Source organism: Amblyomma mixtum, chromosome 9 (genome assembly GCF_055824585.1).
Source record: "Amblyomma mixtum isolate Tamu chromosome 9, ASM5582458v1, whole genome shotgun sequence".
Lineage (NCBI taxonomy): Eukaryota > Metazoa > Arthropoda > Arachnida > Ixodida > Ixodidae > Amblyomma > Amblyomma mixtum.
Genome location: NC_143020.1, coordinates 431,800 through 453,585, shown reverse-complemented (window position 1 = coordinate 453,585; position 21,786 = coordinate 431,800).

Genomic DNA, 21,786 nt, shown 5'->3' with positions numbered 1-21,786 from the left:
GAAGTATGCTTTAAGAGAGGTATTTTTGGCACATTTTAAAAACATATTTCGAATAACAAGCATGAAATTTCAGGAACGTATTTCCTACATATTTTTAGTGCATTCATGAATACAAAATATGTTTAAAATACAATTTAAATAGCCCACCGTATATCCCAAACGTATTAGTTTTTGCTAAGGGATGGGAAATAACAGTGCATGATTTTGCCGATACTTTAGCGACGTTTAATCGTTTTGTAGGATAAGTGGTGAAAAAACGTACAAGTTCGTGGAAGCGAAAATAGAGAAAAAACTACGCGTCGTATATTATTACTACCGGACTACAGTTCTGCTTCAAACGTCGTGCTTAGTGGCCCGATGAATGCTGAAGGCGACTGGCAGCAGCTGCTTTTTTTTTTTAGCGCGTAGAGCTGCCCGGGACGCAGTCCGGGTGATTGATGCCTGAAAACGGTCCCCTGCGTTCAATTTACGGTCACAATCACATAGAATGTCGAGTCCAGACTTCTCATAATGAGAGCCCGACAGAACGCGAACAAGCTGCAGACATTGACTCTTGCACTATTCGCCGCGCGACTAAAGAGCAAACATGCGGATTAAGAGACGCAAGCTACCATATTTCGAAGCTGAAGTGCAATACTAGCCGATCCGTCGACGAGCTTTTCCCGCTCCATGGCCGGTGCGCATCGCTTCGGCCCATATATAAATGCGATAAACTTGCGGAAACTTGTGTCGCTGCCTTTCTTCAGCAATGCGGTTCAACCACCCGCACCACAGCTCGCCGGAATATTGCAAAATGCATTCAAAAGCGCTCAAGCATGGCATACCCAAGGCTAGTTCACTATACTGCCAACGTGCGAGGCTTGGACGGACGGACGGACGGACGGACGGACGGACGGACGGAAGGAAGGAAGGAAGGAAGGAAGGAAGGAAGGAAGGAAGGAAGGAAGGAAGGACGGAAGGAAGGAAGGAAGGAAGGAAGGAAGGAAGGAAGGAAGGAAGGAAGGAAGGAAGGAAGGAAGGACGGAAGGACGGAAGGACGGAAGGACGGACGGACGGACGGACGGACGGACGGACGGACGGACGGACGGACGGACGGACGGACGGACGGACGGACGGACGGACGGGTGGGTGGGTGGGTGGGTGGGTGGATGGATGGATGGATGGATGGATGGATGGATGGATGGATGGATGGATGGATGGATGGGTGGATGGGTGGATGGGTGGGTGGGTGGGTGGGTGGGTGGGCGGGTGGATGGATGGATGGATGGATGGATGGATGGATGGATGGATGGATGGATGGATGGATGGATGGATGGATGGATGGATGGATGGATGGGGATGGATGGATGGATGGATGGATGGGAGCGCCCCCTTTGAAACGAGGGGGTTGCAATTGCCACTACGCTCAGCTTTTCTTTCTTTATTAATTTTTTTGTTTACTGTGTTGGCAATTCTCATTAAGATTCGCCATCATCTTTACCTACGGTTTCCTACAATTCTAACCTTATGCCACATCTCTGATTTTCAACCACCAATCCTCCAATCGCTTTTTGCTAACTTCCACTGCAGATTTATTTACATGACCATTGTTATCTTTAAACCCTAGGGCCTCAGAAAGAGTGACTGTGCCTTCATCGTCATCCGGATGGATACCATCACATTTGATTATGAGGTGTTCAATTGTTTCCACAGATCTACCACACACTGCACATGCGTAATCTTCTTCGTTAAATTTCTTTTTGTAGCTCCGCGTTCTAAGACACCCTGACCTAGCTTCACAATGTAGGGCACTGCGTCCTGAGTTATCATAGACAAATTCTTTCCTGATCTGCCTTTTCCAGTATCGATATAGTTCTACACTGTTTCTTTTCCATTGAATTCATCCAATGTTTAACTTCCGCATTTTTAACCTGCCGTTTAATGCTCTTTCTTTCTCCGTCCTCATGACCGCCATACTTACTGGTTAGTTTTCAAGTTCTTTTCCGCCACTCTGAGTCAACGCTCTTTCTGTATAAATATTTAAACACCTTAGCTGCCCACCTGTTATCGTTCAATTTCCTCAGGCGTTCTTCATATAGTATTTTACTCTTAGCTTCCCGTGCTTCGAACGATGCCCAGCCCATATCCCGTTGCACTGCCTCGTTTGTGGTTTTGCCGTGGGCACCTAGCGCTAATCTTCCAACCGCTCTCTGATTTACGTCTAATCTCGACTGAACTTCTGCCCTCAAGCAGAGAACCGCATTGCCGAAAGTAAGTCCCGGCACCATTATTCCTTTCCAAATACCTCTTAGTATTTCATATTTGTTGTACCCCCATAATGCCCTATGTTTCATTATCCCGGCGTCTCTTCGTCCTTTTGCCCTAAGAGCCTGTTCTTGCTTTTCCGTGTATATCTGCCCTTCATTTAGCCATATCCCGAGGTATTTGTATTCGGCCACTTTGGGTATCTCGTGGCCTTGTATTGTGAGCACCTCATCAGTTGTATCGTTAAAAATCATCACACCTGATTTAGTTGTGCTAAAACTGAATCCTAGAGCGTCTCCTTCGTCTCCACAGCAATTAACCAAAGTTTGTAAATCTTCCTGGCTATCTGCTAACAGTACAATATCGTCCGCATACATTAAACCCGGGAGTCGCTGCTCAACTATCATATCCGCCTAATCTGTACGATAGATTATAACGTAGATTACTTTCTTCTAGCCTTCTTTCCATATTTATCGCCTAAAACGTGAACTGCAGCGGTGATAGAAGACAACCTTGCATTAATCCTTTGAGCACCCCCACAGTTATGGTACTTCTTTTCCCTTCCCATGTAATTTCAACTTCATTATCTCATTAGATTTCCTGGAGAAAATCAGCTACCTCATGACTGATACCTAAATCTTTCAATATGCTCCACACGAGTTCCCTGTTCACGTTATCGTATGTACCACTTATGTCCAGAAAGGCTAAAAACAGAGGTCTTTCTGGAAAAGGCGCAGCAGCCCCCCGCCGGTCATCAGTGTCAATTCGTTTCACCCGAGCTACCCCCGGCAGCCGCCCGTCGCGAACACTAGAAAGTATTCTAGTTCGATATACCCAAGGCATGCCCAAGGCACACGGTACCGGCTTTTGACTACACAACGAAAGTCACTGCTGACTCCAGCGCCGCCGAATCTTTGTGAGCGCGTTTGCTTGTATTGTGGTATTTAAACGGTTGTTTTATGTTATGGTTTCGTTCATGCGCGAATTGCCTAAATATCTAAGTTTAATTGTCATGTCAATAAATATGTGCGCACTGAAAATTCATTTTGTACTTTTTCTCTTGTTAATCCTTGTATAATATGGCCCATCTAGCGATCAAAAAAACATTGCCTAAGCAAAACAATTTTTTCACGCAGTTAATTATTCTCTCTCGAGCCAAACTTAGATTGTAATATCTGCCGAAAAACCTATAGTAAGTGCATATACAAACAAAAAACAAGTACGGAACGATCGCGCTAGACCAGCTGTTAAGGCTGACAAGGGATGATTTTGCTCAGTGTTGGTACGTGTTGACACCCATCTGATAAGAGCTTACGCACTAATAGCAGCTGATAAATCGTCGTACGTACAAGTCCGATATAAAATTCAAAGCCTGCAAGGATAGTGATCCGCGGAGGGCGATATCGATACCAAAAGCCAACAGTGTTCAGTTTCGTTTTTTCTTGCGCTTCCGCTGGAAGGTCACAACTAACAGCCAGTTTCGAATCAATTATACCTTTCGCACAAATCAAACTTTGCAGCGTTGTAAGATATAGTTAATTTAGGTTGTCTGCATTGTCCTGAAAATGTTTATTTGTATTTAAATGTGCCCACGCCAACAATGCAGGTAAGATGTACGATAGCGATAGCTGCATCGCGGGCGGCATCAACAATAGCACACTTTTCGTACTTTTCGTGTGTTGCCAGTTGTACCACTTCTTCAGTGATTTACATTTTCGTGTTTGTGTGTTGTCATTCTATGAGAAGAAGCAGCTTTGCAGAAGGAAATCTACGTGGCTACAGAACAAGGATAACTTCGTGCAACCCGGTGAACGCCACTTTTGCAGCGTGTGGGTGTGAAGACATGGTCCATCTTTGTGCGCGCGTCCCCAAATTTCACGGCGCAGTCACGAAAGATTCGGGATTCCTTGTTAACGCCTTCCGTAACATTAAAGCCGCAGAAGTGTATAACCGCAATACCGGACAAATTTTCTTAAATGAAACCTGCCGGAGTTATTCCTTTAAACCTGGTATTTCAACACTTGCATCTGCGGGCAAGTAAACGCAGCAGGTTACAGGGTTGTAACTGACGTTAACCTATCTAAATTCATTCCGTGTGTGTCTTCTGCCGTGACCGTGTCACTCACTCGGTCGCCAGTGAGCTTTCCACGCCTTATTTCTCTTGTAGCGGGCTTTAGCAAAGACAGCATGTTTGTGGCGATCGATGTATGCGTTCTCCTCTGTCCGTAATCAAATGGGAAATGCTATGGTTAGTTCTTTCGGTGGTATGTATGAAAAGCGTTCGCGGTTGACTGTGGTGACTTGTGCAAGCTGGCGGACCATATCCAAAAAGGCGGTACCTGTAGCTAGCAGTTTACGCCAAAAACTGGTGCAAACAGCCACCAGTTTCTGCATCTCACCAGTCTTCTTTTTGTATATACAGGTGGTCACCCTCTGCACGCTGGTGTGGTTCATGATATGTGAGGTAGCGCAAAACGGGACAAGGGACAGAGAAAGACGAACACAGAACATAGCGCTGGTATTGTGTTCGCTTTTCTCGGTCCTTTGTCTCGTTTTGCGCTACCTCACATACCATGAACCACAGTTACTGATTCGCCCAATTTTCTACCCTTGTGAATGCTGGTGTAGCATGGAAGTATAAAATCCTTTTTCCAGGTCCTAATAGCCGCCACCCAAGATTGAAAAGTCCATGTTACCCTAGCATTGCACTAAATGGTCTGCTTTATATACAGCACTGCCTGCAATGTTGAGAAATGCTGGTGTCGTTTCTCGTTTTTTTGTGTGTGTGTGTGTGGTTTGTGCTATGCCTGTTCTCTGTGTTCTCGTTTTGCAGGCATTCGAGGAGCACCAGTAGCCATGGGAAGAACATTCCAGAGGAAGTTTTCTGCCAACTGATGTCGACCCACAGCTTGACTGTGCTTTCGTGTAAAACAATGTATTGAGGGACATGTTTTTGTACCACACAGCAAGATATCTCCCCTAGATAAATAGATAACTGTTGGCAGAGCCTTTGTATCAAGCCTGTGGCGAGTGCCACCTCGCCTAGGGAGCTAAAGTGGTGAATTGTTTTACTTTTCTACTGCCCCTTCCTTATTTGTAAGCTTTGAATCCGCGTCTGTTTCTTTTTCCCATTAAAGGCTACTTTTTTGTATTCTGCTTTATATACCTTCAATTTCTGTGATGTCTGTGCAGTATTTTGATTATGTTTGTTGGAGTCTGATGGCTCGTTAGCCATTGTGTGCTTTTGTAAGAATTCCTTGCAAGTTACCCGCTATCTCCTTTAGGTTCACAAATTGTCCTCCCTGCCTTGACTGTCATTATGCCCCTTCTAATTCTATCAATGTATTTTTTTTCCTATCTGCTTTTTTGTCTGCTATTTGGCATAATATTTGTGCTTAGAAGATTCAGATGAAAAGCCCGTATAAAAGTAGGACAGGAATTATCTTTGTAGTGCAGCAGGGTATTCAGCTTGAAATTGCAACTGAAGCAATTTTTTTCTGGTTGAGCAAATCTTATGGTTTGTCATTCACGTTTGTTACTTCCCAGATTGAAAATAATCTATTAGTCAACAAAGCGGCGCAGTGGTTATGGCGCTTAGCTGCTGACCCCAAAAACACGAATTCAATCCCGGCTGCAGCGGTCGCATTTCAATGGCGGCGAAATTCTAGATGCCTGTGTACTGTGCAATGCCATTGCACGTTAAAGAACTCCAGGTGATCAAAATTGTCCAGAGCCCTCCTCTGTGGTGTCCCTCATAGCCTGAGTTGTTTTAGGTACGTTAAACCCTGTAAAACCAGACCATAACACTCTTTTGAATTTGGTTTGGTTGGTTGGTTGTCATCTATCAGTACTGCCATATTTTTATATTTAGTAATACCTCCAAAGTGACAATGGAGAACATCTTCCTGACCTACGTACTGTGTGTTCATACGTCAAGATGGCGACTATAGGCCAAATAGTGAAAATGTGTTTGTGGAAAAGCACAGGGTCGCGTTGTAAGCTGCCAGTCTTGCAGTGGCGTGTTTTGAAAAACTTAATGTTGGAAGCCCCAGTTATCCCCTGAAATCCCTGCAGCCGCATACGTTGTCACCAAACATGGTAAGCTTCTGATCACTCACCATAAATGAAATTCTGAGATGACATTTAAGATTTCTACAAAGCCAGCAGCGCCAATGTATCAGTATTAAAGTGTTTTTTCACAGCTTCATATCTCCTCCATGGTTGGTATTCTGTTCATACTTTTCTGCCACTATATATGTGTGTGTGTGTAACCTCCCACTACCAGTAACGTTTCACGAGTAAGTATTTACTTAAATGCCTCGTGCCACGGCGGCCAGTTTGCTCAAAATCTTGTGGGCTGGTTGGGATAACATCGCAAGGTCGCGTGACTCGGCTGGCTCATCTGCCATCTAGGTTGCTTCTCTGGGGATTATTCGTAGCTTTTTCGCTCATGGCCAACGACACCAATGACCATGCTGGTTTTCTGCGACACTGGTTCCTTAATGGTATCGCATTAACAAATCGTAGTTCAAGCATCCACGGCATGTGGTGACGGACTGACCACATTAATCAGATTGCTAGCGGTAAGGGTATTCTTTTACTTTGCGTTCAACAGTTTCGTCAGCGCACACAGCTACGCTATGTTGTGGTCCGCCGGAGCGTAGTCCTCCGAGGATCCATCTGGCCAGCAATGCATCAATGACGCGTTGCCACAAATCTCCATGCGTCTGATCACGTGTGTTTTCAAGAGTTTCATCGGTAGTCCGTATGCCCATGCAGCGACTAATGTATCGTAGCACGCGTGGCACACAATGTATCAGCTGCACTGTCCGCTCTCTGACGCTGCCTGTGTGTGGTAGCAGCACAAAAAATTGAGCAGTGGACTGGGAAATCGAAGCGTATCACATGACCAACATGAACAGCAATGTGTTCAAACTTCTGAAATCACGGCTCTTTGTTTCTTTTTTCATTTTATTTCTAGACATTTGCTATGAGGCATCATGAGAAAGGTAGAGAAAATTAGAAAAAAAGAGTGTAAACAAGCCTCGCTTAAGAAGTGGCAAAAGTTCTCGATTAACGATTATCATGTGTCCATTTGCAGTAATTGCCTGCAACGTCCCATTGCAGGCCTACCTTCCTTCGGAAGCATCCCTCACGGAGGCTGTAGGCATGGGGAGCAGGTTCGCTTTCAACAATTTCCCTTTGTAACGCTTCTTTTTCGACTTTGGATGCTGCCCTTTCGGTGAGCGCACAGGCCCTTGTAGGCCGTCAGCTTACGGTCACAAAGCTGCCTTTTTATTTCTTTGTAAGGTCGACATGCTCTTTCCGGGCGGTCTCACGAGGGCTGAGACGCGCTTCGATCTCCACGCTTAGTGGAAGCACGACCTCTTCATATTCGGCGGGATTAATGGCACCTCCTTGTTTGCTATAACCGAGTGATGCGGCCAAAGGTGTTTGTTGTATCTTAAACATATTGCCATTGCTCAAGACACACTTTGACGATGGCACCACACTTGTTCATACCAAGCTAGTGTTTGGTGTGTCTGTGGCAGTTATAAATGAGCTCTACTGTATTGCACGTGCATGAAGCCACAAACGCAAGCAGATGCTTTTAAAACAGGCTAGGGACTGCTGCATGATACGTGCTCTATATACAAAGCATACCAACAATGCTGTTGTGGTTTTGTAGATTCCTGCTTAGTTTACTGTGCTCTGTTTCGATTTGCAGACATGAAGACCAATATTACAAGGACAAGGTAAAACGTGCCTGAGGAAGAACCTTCCAATGCAATGTAGTGCTGCTAACACAGGCAGAATATTACTTTCATTTATTTGCATGTGCAAAGTTATGTCCATGAGAATCTACCTGGATCTGCCAAGAGAACTAGCCCGAGCAGCTGGGCTGAAATGACAAGCATTGTTAAAGATACCGCAACAGTTATTGCATTTTAGCTGGTAGAAAAAGATCAGTTTCAAATATTTTTACTTGAAGTTAACAGCACATTGCTAGTTGCACTTCTTTTTTCCTATCCATACACTTTCACATTTTGTGCCTAGAGAAGAAAGGCTACCGAAAGTGCTGTCAGGCTTTGTTTTTGTGCATTGCCATCTACAGAAGCGCACACAAGTTCCGATGCCTGTGGCATCTCTGTTCATTTTAAAGTGAAACTCCTTTGCTCTCTATTATTTTTCAGGCTATTACCGAAAAGCCAATGCGTACAAGGTTCCAGAAGAAGAAACCTTCAATACCACGCCTGCCAGCCTTTCATGACTCCATTGCTCCATGCTTATAACCTGGAAAATTGCATGTGCAGTGATCTCAGAGCATTGTGTTTTTTCACAAAGTGAATTGGAATTAGTTTTGATGTAATTGCTTGAAAACAGGGATCTTAATAGTGAGGAAAATGGGCATCACCCTGCAAATAAAACATTCATTTGGTGAACTCGTTTCGTAAACAATATATTTCTTTCCACAGAAATGACAACAGGCTTGCCGAAAACAGAAGGAAGGAGGGAATAACGGTTAGCTGCATAGTGGTCTCTAAGAGTTGTTACTGATGCTGAGAAGGCACTGGGTTCTCTTTGTTCGTTTTGACTTGATAGTCATTGAGCAGAAACCATTTGTGTGCGATGGTTGACCAGTTTAAAATAAGCTCTTGGTTAGATTCCCATTTCTGTCGTGGTACCAACTTAACACCTGACCACGTACAACATTCGAACGCAGCTTGTGGCCTATGTACTTTTGCCGTGTGCACTCAGTAGTAAAAGTACTAGAATCATGATAGTTGGTCACTCAAAACCAAGCACCAAGAAAGGATTATGCCTGTCGTGCAAGGGTCAGTGGTCTTTCCAGCTATCTTAGACAAGCCAGGCACTCGACGAAAAAGGGGTGGATAGGGGATGGGAGGATACCGAATGGTCGTCCTTCATTCCACAAGACAATGAATGAAATTGGCATATGTTTCAGGGCAGTTATTGCATTCAGGTGATTTTGTACATTTCCGGAAGAAAGTCTGTGCTGGCGCTTGTAGGACGTTGCATGTCAATTTGTCAAATAAATTTGTGACTTCGAGAATTGTAAAAAAATAAGCAGCTGGTGCTCATCTCAAATAAAGGAGAGGCATTGGTTCAAAACCACTATGCTCGGCTTAAAATACAAACGGCAGAAAATGACGAGTTTATTTTTGATGCAAAATGGGCTGAATCTGACTCCATCCTATCATTCAGAAATCGAAGCAGGATCTTTGTAACTGAAGTGACGGTCATTGCGAAAGGATGGGCAAGATAACACGAAAGAGAATAATGTGTAATTAAGCTGGATATTGTGTGGTTGCTCTGATAAGTGTGCCACTAGATTATTTCATTTATGAGATAATCTTTAGTGTTTTTCTCTTACCGCAGGAACATCAAGGGTGAATATCGCAAGCATTAAAATAATTTGTCTTTTGGTGCGTGTGATTCACGTATCAATCTTTATATTGATTCTGTCGCTGTATAGCCGCAGATATTTTCAAATGCTTGCTTATGTCATTCAATGTGATTCCACCAGGTTACATTCTTGCTTTGTCCACTAGTTGGGGCTCTATGAACTCTTGGGGCTCTGCGAAATCTGTTCTGACAGTATTGTGTGACGAATTCATGATATCTTGTTTGCCGCTGTTCAATGGTTTATGGGCATTTTTATGGCTTTGCTGAAGAGTACGCTATGATTAATTGTGGTTGGTCAGACGTGACTGACCTCACTTCGTCATGTGCGAAGAATTCCTGACTATGTCGAAACTATGTTTGTTGCTGTGTGCATTTCGCTTGCATTCGGACATGTGCCATTCCGTTTTGAGGCTCTTTTAAGAGCAGGCAACATTTGGCTGTATGCGATGTATCGTGATAATGTTTTAGTTTAGTTTTCTGATATCAAATACTGTTCTGCACATCTGTAATGCATCATGCGTGGACTGATTCATGATCATTGTACCGGCCTTGATTTATCTTTGGGGAGGAAATTCTTTTATTATGATGTGAAACATTTGAGAAAATTTGCCTGCCCAATGTTCCTGTATAGCTCTCTGCTCTATTGAACCTGTTGACCCTGTCCTGTGTGTACCTATAGAATGCTGTGCTCTCTACCTTGTTGCCGAAGGCAATGCAAAGTTTTCCAGATTTACTCATCTTAGTCTCCCACTGGTTTTTTCTTTTCTTTTTTGGTTTCGCCAGAGTGAGGTCCTTACACGTGTCAGGTCTTCAAGCCTCACAAAATGCCTGTAAAACTGATTTAGAGTTGCTGCTATTCTGTTTGGAATGTAGGTGATGACAAGTTATACTTTTATTCTTTATTTCTTGCTGCATTCACTCTCCCTGCAGCAGTGGCATAGTCATTTAAGGATGCACCACGCATGTAGGATGTGCAGGATTGTAATCTCAGTACTAGCACTGGGTACCCACCAGTGATGCAGTACACAAATTTTCCCACTGGCTTTTGCTGGTTGAAGTGCTTGGAAATGGGCCTTTAACCCCAACGTGTCAAAGAAAGTGCCTTGAGCCATGGCCCTCTTTAGCCAATGCTGCCCTTTCACCATCTATTGTCATCATCAGCTTTCACTATTGTTGGTGTCTAAAGAGCTCACCAGACAGATGGTTTTTTTCCTTGCCATCCATGGTGTCAGAAAAGCCTGTCATCTTAAACATCTTTCAGAGCAGCGGATTGCAAAGCTCGGTCATGACAGTTCCTTCTTTTTTCCTCCAATTTTTCATCACATATTAAAGGTGTGGGCCTTGCACGAGTCAATATGGTATGCTCTAACTGCCCTTGACACGCAGTAATGTGCTGTTTTAGATGTGTTTCTACAGATTTGGTTAATGGCGCTCTTGGAGCTGCTGCATGGGAAACACCCTGTTGGACATGATGGCCACACTCGTGGGTAGCTGTAATCTTGGCTGTAAGCAAGCCTCCTGGCAATTTTTTACCAGTTATGTTATAAAAGTTTTTTTAGTATGTGCTGTAGAAGATTGTAAGAGGTCTACAGAAAAAAAAAGAATCCTGTACCAATGTGTTCTGTCTGTAATCATAACTGACGCTCGTTAGTTCTTAAGGCTGCGTAGGCAGACTTGTACAGTCCTTCCCAAGAAGAAAGTTACTGTGGAAGCGACCAGGTCTATCAAATGGCTGTTGATTTGCTTGCAACTGGTTTTTAGATTTTTTTTGGTAGCTGTGATTTTTTATCAGCATAACTATATCTTCTCATCTGCGTTTAGAATTGAAAGTTTGGAACTCGATTGTTTTTAACCCTGGCCCACTGAATTCACATGATCTAGCACAACTTTTGTATGAGATAGTATTCCATTTTCACCGTCTCATCCACATAACACCATGTGAGTTGTTGTACATGTAATCTTGTTTCTTATGGATATAACCTGTCTTTCACATGCAGGCTTGGCCACCAGAGGCTGTAAATATGGTGTATTTTTTGGATAGAACTCATCATTAGAATCTGCAGTTTTTCTCCGTAAATACATTCCTGAATGTTGTCTTTCAAAGAGCAGTATGAAGGATACAGAATCTTCATTTCGTAGAACTGTAGTGAATTATGGTGATATTTGCCTTTGATATGCTGGACAGTTGTTTTCCATAATATGTCAACTATTAACCAAAACTGCCACCCCTGTGAGTTCTAAGCATTGATGTAAGAACTTGTACAGGGGTCCAAGGCCTCATGAGGTTTTTAGCCACTGGCTTTCGCTTCCTCTTATACCCTGTTTAAGGAGCAAGTAAAGGAAACAAAAATGACAGTATGCTGTGTGCTAAACATAGCTAACTGCCATTTGTTTAGTTATTAGGCCCACTTGGGGGGGGGGGGGGGGCGAGCGCCCATACCATTGTTAACGATTGTGGAAAAAGCTTTGCACAAAAGGCCCACCTGGAGTCACACCAGCGCACTCACACTGGTGAACGTCCTTACCATTGCGACTGTTGTGATAGCAGCTTTACAGAGGGGAGTCACCTGGTGGCACACATCCGTACCCACACGGGTGAAAAGCCGTATCAGTGCCAGCTGTGCCCCATGACATTTGCAGTACGTTCAAGTCTTCAGAGTCATGTTAGATCCCATAGGGGCGAAAAGCCCTACCAATGTGACTTTTGCCAAGAGACATTCGCTCATACAAAAAACTTAGGACGCCACAAAAGGTGATTCACAAAAAATAGTAGTGGTTTGTGATGCCCTTAGTCAATACGTTTTCCTAGCTATCTTTTTATATGCAAGCTAACGAGATTCTAGCTGAATTTCCTATGAAAGGTGTTGGTAGCTAACCATCATTATTTACATTTGTAAGGTTTATTCACTTTTACTGAGTTTTCAGAAAACAACATTCGCTGTTTCCTTAAACTGCACACACACTCGCTGTTAGTATTTCCTGAACATGAAGAGTGAGCCTGCTGTGCTTGTAAAATCGAATCCAAATAAAATCATGGTCATACATGGATTGCATCACTTCTTGTTGGAGGGAGAGTTTAAAAACTTTGTACCCAATATTAGAGAGAGATTTAGCATACCGGAGACCTAATAGCATAGATGTATGCCGGTTTACTCCTAATTGTCCACGCACGCGCAGTAGAATGGGTGCAGCCAGGCGGGGTCACCACCCTTTTGGAGCCGGCCTTCAGTAACCCAGTATAAGTTCACACTACTACGCCTCCGCTACGCTAAATCTCTGTTGCTGGTGCGATTTGTCAGCCTGACTCCGTGAAGACATTTGGGGAGGTAAAACATGCACAAATATTCTTTTTATTCATTCAGTCTGAGTGGGTGTATTTTAGTGACGTTCATTGTAAATTCGCTCGTTAATATCATTGAACCCGTCTTATCTGTGTTTGTATGACAACACAGGAAAGCCTGCTCTGCTGCTAATCTTTGTGTGTTTAGTCACGCAGTACTGATGGCAGGAAAGAGTGGTGAGAGGCAGGTGTCCAACATTATATTGATGTCTGTTGTGTTAGTCTGCAGGCTTTATAACAGTTTTCTGTTCTTTGGTATGAAAGCCAACAAAGAGAGTTCATGAACATCTACATCACCATTTCTCACAGTGCTATCTCTGCTGAATATAAATGGCGTAATACTTGTGGAGCATTATGTCCGCACCATTTTTAATCTGTTTTGGTTGAGAGAATATCAGCTGTTTGTGACCATTTCATTATGTGCTAGCTTCTGTGTTGTGTAATGTGTTACTTGAAAAATCCTTATTTTTTGCATAAAGTGTTCATGATAACAAGCTGCAAATGTCTTGGTTGTTGAAACAAGAAGTGCTGCGATTCGTTCCTATGAAAAACATTGCTGTTTTGTAGTGTATTGTAAAGTTGGCAATTTAGGTTGTGTGAATTTCACATGAGTACTTTATTAAAGTTGCCATTACCAAATGTTGAATACATTGGGCCTGTTTGTAAAATTTACTTGACGTATTGTGCATTAAATTCAAAAGCAGTGCATTTCACTGGTTAGCCTCCGTCTTGAATAGCTAATGTTTCCTTGTTTTTTTAGTGTTACTTCGAGTATCCATAGACATGATTGTGCCTTGCATCCAGGAAAGAATTTTTATCGTCACTTGCTTCAGCACTTGATGCTGGTACCCACAGCAAGGCTGTCCTGTCTTATTGCATGGCATTTCCTGTGGCATGACAATGGGTGGTAGTTTCATCGGTTGCTTTGGTGAAGACTTTAAACCTTTTTTCTCAGCCACTGTGCATTTAAATGCCACAACATACATCCGTTCTGATAAGAAACATTGAGGAACCTTTTCGTGGAATTCAAATTAAATAGCCCCACCTTTTCTTCGTTGCACGTTGTGAAGTCGGTTCCATGTCTTGCACTGGCATTCTTTGAAGCTCAGGCACGGTTAATCATATATACGCCTTGCATCCCATATGTAGAACACCGCTTTTTTGTGCAGAAACTCAAAGTTCATTCTGTGAAAGCTTGCGGCTGTTAACGTAGGTTCAAGAGGGTCTAATCTTTTCCTATGCAAGGATCGCGTTGCGGCGGAACAAAGAGGTCGACTAAGTGCAGTGCTGGATCACGAGTGATGCCTGGGAGTGTGCTGTTAGTGACGCTCTTCAGTCAACGACCTGCGCTTTGAAGAAGCACCTTTACTCTTGGTGGAGGTGCCTCTATCCCCATTCCGGTCCTCAAACTGGAACTTCGGAGCGGAACTTTACTCGCCCCACCCACAATGCCAGACGCGCCAACTCAGCCATCGCCGCCCATCAGAGCCACCGTCTGTTCCGGGGTGCAACACTAGCGCGACCCTTCTCCATTCAGTGGTACAGACGACCACGACGTCGACGACTCGCTGGCCTCATACGAGCGCGTCAGCACTTACAATCGGTGGGACGATTCTGTTAAGTTGAGCAACATACTCTTCTACCTCACAGACATTGCCAACCTAGGGATTCGTAACCGTGCCCAACAAGCAAAGGACCGGCCCATGTGCGCCCAAAAAAGATGGAATGTCCCAGTCCCAGTACAGCATTTATCAAACGTTTCCGGACCATAGAGGCAACACATAGAAATACAAGGAAAAAGGCAGTGCTCCCATTAAAGGTCTTAAGCAGTTTTAAGCAGCAACAGCAGTTTTAAGCAGTTTTAAGCAGCAACAAAGACGATTTATACGTTTTGGTCCGAGAAAGGTAACTGGGTATAACGTTTTCGGGACCAATGGTTTTCAACAGGAAACAAAAATCGACTACTCGCTCTGTTTTCTCTCTCCCTCGCGCCACAAGCTGCGGGGAGAGAAGGTTTTGCTCTTGCACTCATCGTTTTGTGAGATGAAACAGCAGTTTCATTCGAACAGCCGAAGGAAACGGTAAACCCCGCATCTCTGTCGGTGCATGAGTTTCTCGCACGTGGGCCGTCGGCTCCATGCTGCAGACAGGCGGCGGCGGTCTGCATTTTCATCGCGCCGCCGGCAGCAGCGGTCACCAGCTTTCCCGTCTTCTAGCGTTTTCCGAGCTTCCGCCCAACTTCAACATCCCAGTTAACCACAAACCTCGTACCAGATAGATCCAAATGTCTATGTCTAAATATAACGTCCACTGAGCGTTACCAGTATGTGTCACTTCATGGCAGACATCCATTGTATGTAGCATATGCCATGATGTTGTACATCTTCCGCACATACACGAACCACGAGCATGGGATGGGCAATGTCTGGCTACTCGTGGCCGACCAAACTTGCCACACAACGCATGATATATGCCGCCTCAATATCGCACATATATATACATCTCTGCTCAGCTCAGCGCTACGCATTATCCAGATAATAACCGAACCCGACTGGAACCACAGATTGATTACAAAGCCGACGCTTTTGGATACCTTCTTCACGGTTGATCGGGTTTGGGCAAGAGACGCGCTTTTGAACCGTCTTGCGAGTCACTTTTCGCAGATCGCCATCGTATGAGTCATTCCATGTCTACATGAAAAATAAAATCTTTTAAAGCGAAAGGTTTACTACTTGCACTTTCAGCCTTTGGCGTGGCGCGGCGGTGCCACCACCACCGGCGCCTAACGCCTGCGCTCTCCGCTAGGAGCGCAACAGGTTCTTTGTGACGTCACGCCAAAGAGAAGGGCGACAGACTCGCGCCGTCGCAAGCCGCGGCGGTGCCACCACGGCGTGGCCTCCGCGATCGAAGCGCGCTTTTAAGGCGGAAGCCTTTAATGACTCATCGTTGTAAGCAGGAGCTGACGACAGAAATGTCACGCTTTTCAATTGGTCGAAACGGTCGTGACGTCACAGTGCGCGAATTTCAAACGGGGCCAATTGTACTTTGGCTACTAACCATGTAACCAATTAAAGGGATCGTTTAGTGATGCTGCAAGTAAGTTTGACTGAGTTTATTTATTCCCTACTTAACCAATTAGTCAAACCTTTCTAGTCAGACCAGATAAATAAATAAAACCCAGTAAGAAATTTGCAGAGCTTGGCAATCGAACCCCGGTCTCCAGAGTGCGAGTCGAGCACGCTACCATTCCGCCATGCCAGCTTTTTTTTCTTTATTGCCAGGATTTTGCAAAGAAAATTGGACAAAACAAACAATCAACAAAACACAATAAACGCTATGTACACACGACTCGTGGTCAGCCAGGATGAATCTGGCTTCGTCTAATTAAAATTCAGGCAATGTACAGAGCGGCTCTAGTTTTGAGAGCCACTCCGGAGGGTCCGCAGCTGCCCTCTGAATGGCCAGAAACATGTCCATATTTTCGCGAAAGTAAATCCTGGCAGGTCTTGCGTCTCGGTCACAATGGTAGCCTGCCATTCTGGAGCGCCATATACAGTGGAGGCCTGCCAGCATTATTAAGTCGAAAGGCACCCCATCCTCATATTCAACAGATAAGTACCGAATGCCGTACGGGTCTAGCGGAAATTCTTTCTTTAAGGTTGGCTGCAACACATCCCAAAAATAAAACCCTTCCTAACAGTAAAAAAACTTGGTCTATTGTTTCCGGCTTCCTGCAAATCAAATAGTGAGATCCCCAGGGTAAAAAGAACTCCTTTCCCTCTAAAAACTTTTTAACCGGTACGGTTCCGGTGTGCAGCTTAAAAAAGAAGGTATTTGTTCCTGGCGGCACCCGCATTTTTTTCACTCTCTTTAAAACATCTTTGCCTGGGCCTCCACTGTACAAGGCCCTGTACAAGGGCACGGGGACAACTACAGCGCACAAAGCACGGTACAGTTTCTTTCGTTTCACAGTGGACAGAAAGTCATTCGAAAACCGCGCGGAAAGAAACCTTACACTGCAACGATTTCCCGATAAAAACCGCTGACCCTACTGTAAACCTCAGCAGTTCCGACTACGTACTCCGGCAGCAGGCGCCGCAGCCTAACTTGGCATACGGTGCGCAAAAACGGGTCTCTTGTGTCCCGAAAAAACAAGAAACGATTCACCAGCTGCCGAAGAAACAAATGGCCCAGTCCCAGCCCACCTTCCTCTACCCGTCTGAACAGGTTGGTCCGGCTGCAGCGCTCCCAGTCAGACGACCAGATGAAGACGGCGAAAATTTTGTGCAGCTTTTGAATGCCTAACCGTGAACAGTGCAACACCTGCATGACGTACCAGAGCCTGCTGATGAAGAACAGGTTGCAAACAGTGGCTCTGGCGAAATTTGACAAGGTCGTCCCTTTCCACTTATCCGCTCTCTCCCGTATCTCTTTGACCTGCCCTGTCCAATAATGTTCGCTGTCACGGTACGCTTCGAGCGGAACGCCCAAGTACTTATCTGGTGTCGTCGTCCAAGGCACACTGGCGAACCGTTCAGGCGTAGACGCCCACCCGCCATGCCACAGCGCGAGGCACGTCGACCAGTTAACCCCGCTTCCCGTAGCTTGGCTGAAATCGTGTACACATTTAACTGCCTCGCTTATGCCTCCCTCGTCCACGGCAAACACTGCAATGTCATCAGCGTACGCTAAGAGCTTAACTTCAGCTGCTTGCAAACTGAATCCGTTTATACTCCTGTTTTTCAGTATCTTTGAACAAAGGGTCTCCACATAAATACAAAATAAAAGGGGGCTGAGGGGACAGCCCTGGCGCACCAAACGCTGCACGCTAATGGGGGCCCCCAGATTCTTGTTAACGATCAATCTCGTCGTGCAGTTCCGGTACGCCAGGGCCCCACCCTCGCGAATAACAGAACCAACATTAACATGGCCCAATACTGCAAACAAAAGTTCGTGGGCGACGCAGTCAAATGCCTTTTCTAAATCGATCTGGAGAATTGCCACCTGGCCACTAGTGTCATCACAGCATTCTAAGACACTGCGCGCAACGTGAATATTTGTGAAAATAGACCGCCCTTTAATCCCGCAGGTCTGATGCGGACCAACTAAGTAATGAATCACGGTCTGCAACCTTCGCGCCAGAACCTTCATGTAAATTTTTGTACTCGACGTTCGTGAGTGCTATCGGTCGGTATGCTGTTACCAATCGTAATCTGTCTACGTCGTCCGTTTTGGGAATCAGCACAGTATGGGACGAACCATAGGATGGAGGCAGTGCTTTTATTTTAAAGGCTTCATTAAAGATAACCTTCAAGATCGGGGAAATTACAAGTTTAAATTCTTTGTAGAATGCCGCGCTGAACCCGTCGGGTCCAGGCGACTTACCTGGGTTCAAACTGTCTATTGCTTGAGCAACTTCCCCTTGAGTTATCTCCTGCTCTAATCTTTCTTTAGTTTCGTCGTCCAGACGCGGCATCTCGGCTAGAAACGCCTCCTTAAATGTGATAGCATCTACCGGATGTATCTATGCGAATAGCGCCTGGCAATGCTCAAAGAAAACTGCTTTGATGTGGTCGACGTCCGTTTTTAAAACACCTCCCCATTCTATTTCGTTAATGTGATTTCTTTCGGCACGGGCCTTTTCTAAACCAAGCGCTCGTTCCATTGGCGCTTCCCCTGCAGCCATGTCTTCTGCCATTGCCCTCACCAATGCTCCCCGATAACGTTCTTTTTCGATAAGCTCTAGCTTTTGTTTTGTTTTTCTTATGTCTTCTATCCATTTACCAGGCGCTCGGCATTCATGTTTTATCATCTTGTGAAGCAGTGCCTTTAGCTCCATTTCCTGTTTTTTTTCCTCATGACGTATACAGGTGGCTCTTTCTATAGCTTTAAATTTTAAAGTTTCTTTAGTGAGCTGCCACTGCTGCCAAATCCCCATGTTGCTACTTGGTTCTATTTTTGCTATTTCTTCCCTTACAGCTCGGTTATAAAATTCGTCCTGAAGTAGCTTGTCGTTTAACTTCCACATTTCCCACGAAAAACCATTCCCCTTCTTAACGATTCCTATGCAGCATTGAACCAAACAGTGGTCAGAGAAAGAAACCGGCAGTACTATATAACTATTGCATTTAGGTACAGTATGCGCGGATGCATAAATGCAGTCTAGCCGTGCGTGGCTTGAGCCCTCCAATCGTGTGTACTTTACAGCACGCGCTCCTTCAAGACACTCGGTCACATCCTCGAGGTTGCAGTTAACAATCATTCGTAACAACACTTGAGTGCTCTTATCTCGGAAACTTCGGACGCTTGACCTGTCGCGCGCACTAAGGACACAGTTGTAATCGCCCATAACAATGAGCTCTCTGTCCGTGCGAAGCCGTTCTTCGACACTTTCAAAAAACGCGGCTCGGCCATCAACCGCTTTAGGTGCGTACAGGCAAACAATGCGCCAGTCAGTGTTGTACAGCGAAAAATCTATCGACACGTACCGACCCGACAACCACGAATGATGACCGTGTCCCCGGCAACTTCTTAACAAACAGAATAAAACCAGCCGATGTTCCCACCGCATGGCTAACAACAGCAAAATATCTAGACGTGAAACGTCGCACCATGCTCCCGGTCTCTTCCTCACCGTCGACTTTAGTCTCCTGCACTGCCAGTATATCAATATCTTGCTCCGTTACAAGTCGGTACAGCTGCCTTTGTTTTTTTTTACCTGCCAGGCCTCTGACGTTTAGGGTGGCGACTTTAAACTGAGTCGCAGAATCCATTTTAACTTAGGAAGAAGAGACCGAAAGCATGGTGCTTACCTCCCGCGCCTAGCATGTCGATGCCGTCGCCGCCGGTGTCATCCGGTGCGGACGCTTAGCAGGGGTAGTCACGCCGGTGTTCATGCCGGCGTGAACCTTCTCGTCGTGGTAATCACTGACCGCCTTTGTTTCCGCGTCCACGTGCGCTGGCGGGCTTGCTCCAACTTCGGGCGTCTCCACAGGCGTCGAAGATGGGTCTGTAGTTGGCGACCCGCTCTCCTGTGCGCCAGCAGCGTCGGTGTTGCTGCTCGAAACAGCAGGCTGAAACCCCGCCGTTTTCCCCGTGTCGTCGATGCCGCTGGCTGCTTCCTCCGCTTCGACGACGTCCATGAGCTCTGCGGAGTCGCTCGCCGCTACACGCCTGGTAGCCTACGCGTAGGTGCGCACGCAGTCAGCCTCGGAGTGTCCATAGCGTCGGCACTTCGAGCACCTGGGCACCTTGCAATCACGGCGCACGTGCCCCGTGCCGCCTCAGCGCAGGCACTGCATCGGCCGACCGGGCACCACCACTAGAGCCAACTCGCCAGCGATACGAACCTGGTGGGGCAGGTCGTCCACCTTCATGCCAGGCTTCATCTTTAGCAGCACGGTCATCGTGGTGGACCCCTTCTCCTTCATGCCGGCGACGCGCCAACGCTCCCGGGTGACCTCGGTCACGTTGCCGAACGCCGCGAAAGCTGTCCGGATGTCCTCGTCGGCGACGCCGTGTAGCACCCAGTGCAGGTGCAGCTTCACCTGGTGGTCTTCTGGGTCGAAGACGATGCAGCGGCGTCCCTTGACTGCCAGCTCCTTCATGGCGGCCAGTTTCTTTGCGGCGTCAGCGCTGCTGAAGGTCACCGCCCACACGTGGTTTATCTGGTACGCCCCCAACGCCACGACGTCGGAGAGCACACCAACGTTTGCGAGGGCGTCCCTGAAGTCTTCGACCCGGTAGGGTCGCACACGCACGTCACCGTGCAGAAAAACCGTGTTTAAAACAACACGTCCGGAGGGCAGGGTTGGCAGAACGATCTCGTAGTCCTTATCAGCGTCGCTGGCGAACCTCTTTCCGCGGCCGCCAACGGCCGCTATCGCCGCTCCGTGGGAGCCCATGATTCTGCGACCGTCTGCTATCGCGTCTGGAAGTATACTCCGCCATGCTAGCTCGATGGTTTGGAATGAACAAAGGTGCGTCTAGTGAATACGGTGTCTTCGTTCACTCCCATCATCCTCCCTTCCCGTTACGGCGATGTTTAGGTGTCCACCGAGATTTGAGAGACAGATACATTTTCTTTCCTCAAAAACCAATTCACCGACAAGCAAGGCGTATTTGTCCGTTTTCAGATTGACCCAAGTTGTCGTGACGTCACAGCGCGCGAAATTTGACGGGTGTCCACCGAAATATGTGAGACAGTCACTGCGCAACTTACTTTCCTCAAATACAATTTTCGACTAGTGTCTACTGAGATATGTGAGACAGTTAAAGAGTAATTTCCTTTCCTCAAATACAATTTTCATTTCGTTCATTACGGCCTCTCTTTCTTCTTTCACTCACACTTCCTCCCTTCCTGTACGGTGCGGCTCAGGTGTACACCGAGATGACAGAGAATTACTGACCATTTCCTTTCCTCAAAAAGCGTTACGTTCGAAGGGCAACGCACCGCGCCGAACAGGTGGTGGCGTTCTTTCGACTCCATGGCAGCGCTACAACACGCTGTCGCGTTCCACTCCTAAAGGCGAAGCTTAAGCGTCATTAATTGTCAGTTAATTAATGTACCAACAAAATGTGCAGTGAACAATCGCGTAGCAGAATGCAGCACTCAGGCTTTCGCCTTTCAACTTGGATTTACCAGGACACTTACCATGAGTGCCAAGCATACCATTGTAGCCAGTGCAGGAACAGCAGTTCTACAGTCTGCATTAACATCACCAGCAACCAAGTATATCCTCACAGCGCAGCGATTATAGTTTCACTACTAGTTG